The sequence below is a fragment of the Pinus tabuliformis genome, chromosome 7, assembly GCF_031772625.1.
Source record: "Pinus tabuliformis cultivar Carrire ecotype Pingquan chromosome 7, CPIR1, whole genome shotgun sequence".
Taxonomy (NCBI): domain Eukaryota; kingdom Viridiplantae; phylum Streptophyta; class Pinopsida; order Pinales; family Pinaceae; genus Pinus; species Pinus tabuliformis.
In genome coordinates, this window is record NC_142293.1 from 517,577,940 (window position 1) to 517,582,206 (window position 4,267).

A 4,267-nucleotide genomic window follows, 5' to 3' on the forward strand; every position below is an offset into this window, starting at 1 on the left:
CCCTTTAGTTGGTCCAGGAGGTCATCAATCCGCGGGATCAGGTATCTATTATGGACAGTGATCTTGTTCAGCGCTCAATAGTCAATACAGAGTCTCCAAGTCCCATCCTTCTTCTGTACCAACATGATCGCGCTCCCACAAGGTGATGAACTTGGATGGATGTGACCTTTCTGCAAGAGCTCCTGAATCTGCCTCTTGATTTCATCGTTCTCCAGAACAGAGCGCCGATAAATTGGTCCATTGGGTAGCGGTGCACCTGGGGTCAGATCGATGGAGTGCTTGACCTGACAATGCAGAGGAACCCCTGCGGGGGAGGTGAAGATGTCCTCGTACTCCTCCATGACCTTGTCCATTTGTAGTTGTCATGTGGAGGGGCCCTGTCTAGAGGCCGTGGCCACCGTCTTCTTCTTTCCTTGAGGGCGTATCATCAGGAAAACAAATTTCTCAGTTTTGGAAATGAGCTTACTGCATTGTTTTGCAGTAATCAAAGAGATGGCGGTAGGCGGTGCTACCTCTGGTATCCTGTACAACTTATTTCCCAATGTAATAATAACAACACGGGGCCTTGATTCATACACAGCATGTCGCTTCCACAAGTATGGTTTTCCTAATAATACATCACAAACTTCAAGGGGAGCAATGTCACACAATACCTCATCCATGAAGGGCTTGATGTTGTATGGAAGGCGACACTGTTGGCTCACGCGAAGATCCCGTCCTTAGTGAAGCCACCCGATGGTGTACGGTTGTGGATGTGCTGTGGTCGGTAAGCCCAACCGCTTCACGACCTCTGCCGAAATGAGGTTCTTTTGGCTCCCGCTATCGACAATGAACTGTAGCGGGGAGCCCTTTACCCACATCTGGGAGTGGAAGAGACGTTCCTCCTCCTCTGGATCTTCGAGTTCATTTTTCTGGATCTTGGCGGTAGCAATAGTGGCGTTGGGATCTGCATCAATGATCTGCTTCCCTTTATCATTCCCCTTGTCGGGTTCTAACTCAGAGTCGGAACATGCATCTGATTCTGAAACCTTTAGCTCAGCCACCAGTGACTGCTTGGCCCGACACTCACTTGTGTTGTGAGTGGAGCTCTTATGGAACTCACACCATTTTCCCATGTCCTTTTTCGGCTTCGCGGCGCTATTCTTTGCTTGCAGCTTTGGTGGGTTGTCTTGGGCTGCCCCGCCTTGGCTTTGTCCTTTGTTCTGTGGTTTAGGGGCACCTTTCCCTTGCTTTGGATTCACAGATCCAAAGTCTCGCTTCTTTTGTTTAAACTTCTGCTCGATCTTGACGACATATCGGTATGCTATGCTGAGCGAGGAGATGTTCAGGAATTCTATTTCTTCCTGGATGTATTTGTGCAGGCAGCCGCGGTATTTGAGTATCAAATGTTGCTCCAAATCCTTGATACCCAACTTTGTGCGAAGGGTATGGAAAAGATTGGTGAACTTCGGCACGTCTTGGTCCCTTCCCTGCCATAGCGTGGTCCACTTTATGTATTCATCCTCATAGCTTCCGACAGGGTAGTACTGCTCCTTGATGGCATCCCAGAATGAATTCTAGGTGGGTGCGGCTGAAAATAGTGAGCCGGTACTTTCATCCTTCTGCTCGCAGTAGGTTTCCCACCAGTCCTTGACGTGGGGAGCTGCTTTGAGAAGGGTGAAAACAATCTTTTCCCGACTCAAAAATTCATGAACAGAAAAATAACCCTCTAGCAGATTTAACCATTTATCTATGGCACCCGTGTCTATCTGACCTTCAAATATGGGGATTTCAAAATTAACTTGTACCTTAAAGGGCGTGGCGTTTCCAGAGTAGCTGCTGGAAGCCGATGCGTCGCTTCTCGGTAGCCGTTGAAGGATCTGGGCAAAGCTGTCCATCATCGCGTTCCGTTGTCGCTCGAGGGCTTCTTCGAGCAAGATTTTTATAGGATCTCCTGCCCCCTCGTCTTTCTTCTCATCCGCCATGGGAGGCCGTCGGGATTTGCGAGGCTGGTCTTGCAAAGGTTCGACCGGTTCAAGCCCTAACTCCTTATATTCCGACCTCCTTGGGGACATGGAAAGAAAAACAGAGAAAAAGAAGACCGCTCTGATACCACTGATTCAGACTTAAACAAGAACGCAATAAATTACAGAGATAACCATAAACACAGATATGCAGCGGTAATAATACTTCATTTCATTAATGTAAAATACTAAAATATGCTTACAAACAGTAATGGAAATAAACCAGCTAGGGCGATGGTAGCTTATCTCTGAGAAGAGATGTGGTGGCTACATGCCTCTGAACTCTGTTACAATGAGGCTCAAAGGCCTATTTATTGTTGAGGAACAATGGAAAACCCTTAACATTCCAAAACCTAACCCTAGAAGATGAAGCGCCAAACTGTGGGCCCCGTTTGGGTAAATTGGTACATCAACTTCCTAGGGTCGTAACTTTGGCATACGATCTCCGTTTGACGCGTACAATAGCTTGTTAGAAAGATCTATCCGAGCACTACCACTTTGGGTAGGGAAAAATTGGTCCATGGACCCATGTTGCCCCCAGATTTCCCAAAAAACGTCATTTAGGGCCTCAAAACGACTCCGGAAGTTCAGGACCCGAAACACTGCTAAAAATAGTAAGTTGTGCTACAATTAAGGAAACTGAAAATGCTGAGAGAAACAATGGTGGGGGTCCAGGTGGACTTGGCAGGTGGCCACCAAGATCCACCTGGATCATTTCCTTATCTAAGAGAAGCTTAGATGCCCCAATCTTCTGTTTCATAGCCAGTGTTCATCATTCTTGCTTAGATAGCATTGTTGTTGTCCTCCCTTGAGTATGTATAAATTATTTGGAGTTCTTATGCCTTTGATCACTGTTTCTCCTGTATCAAGCTCACGAACAATACATCCATTTGATCGAAATATTACCTCATTTCCTTAATCACACATTTGACTGACACTCAATAGATTATGCTTTAAGCCATCAACATACATAACATTTCTAGCTTTGACCTTTTCTTTCAAAAGAACATAACCTTTACCTTTTATGAATGCAGGGGTGTCATTTCCAAATGAGACCTTGCTTTCCTTTTCTAAGGCACTATATGACTGAAGCTTTTCTTTATCACCTGTCATATGTTTCGAGCATCCACTGTCGATGTACCACTGATTTTCCTGTCCTTCCGCATATAAGGCTATACCACATCTTTCTGGTTGCGGTTCTTTATTTCTCCATGTTTTGGGACTCAATGAAGCTTGCTCCTTCTGAGTTGTTTGCCGAAACCTACTCCTGCATTCAGAATCTTCATGATCGAAGTTGTTACAAATAGAACATTCTATTTCATTTTCAAGGGCAGAAAAGTTATTGTAGGTCCTTTTCATGATCCCAGTCACACTCCTTTGATTTCGTGCTTCTCTAGTCATGATGGTCTTGTAGGCAACACATTGAGCAGCTTTGTGTCCAAAGTTATGACAAGAGAAACATTGGCCATTGAAGAAATTCCTGCGATTATCAAACCTACCGTCCAGGTGATTGTAGTTTCCATAGGCAAATTGAGAGTGATTTACCTGCGGTTGGTTGTAACTTCTGTTCATCCTTGAAGTAGATTGCCCCCAATTTACTTGGTGATCTCTGTTCATCCTTGAAGTAGATTGACCTTGATTTACCTGGTGATCTGCTTTATGCCTTTGTTGTTGATTGTCAACCTGTTCACTTCTCCTTGCTGCATCTAGATAACTTTTGGAGGTGGATGGCTTCTGTGCTTGAGATGCTTCTTCATAATATCCAAGACTTGTCTTGATTAGAGGAGAACACTGCACTTTGATAATCTCATCTAAATTTTCAGATCCTTTAGCAAATCTAAGATTAAGAGCTTTTGTTTTCTCAATATCTTTTCTAAGTCCCACAATTTCACATTCTAACTTTTCATTGTGTTTTTCCCTTTCAGCAAGTTGGAATGTCAGAGTATCTATGATCATACTCTTTTCTTCTAAACAGATTTTAAGTTTAGAAATTTCTTCATAGAGATCATCTTCATCTATAACATCCAAGAAATCATCATCTTCAAAAGCCATCAAAAGTCTATAATCATTACATTGTTCATCTTCATCACTAATTGAAAATCCATCACTGTCTTCATGAGTATAATAGCTCTTCTTACTTACATTCTGTTTTCTGTTCCATCTAACTGGTTCCTTACCTTTGTCAATCTTATCTTTATGAGGACACTTGGCTGCATAGTGACCGACTCTTCCACAAGCAAAACATTTGAAAGGTAGCTTACCTC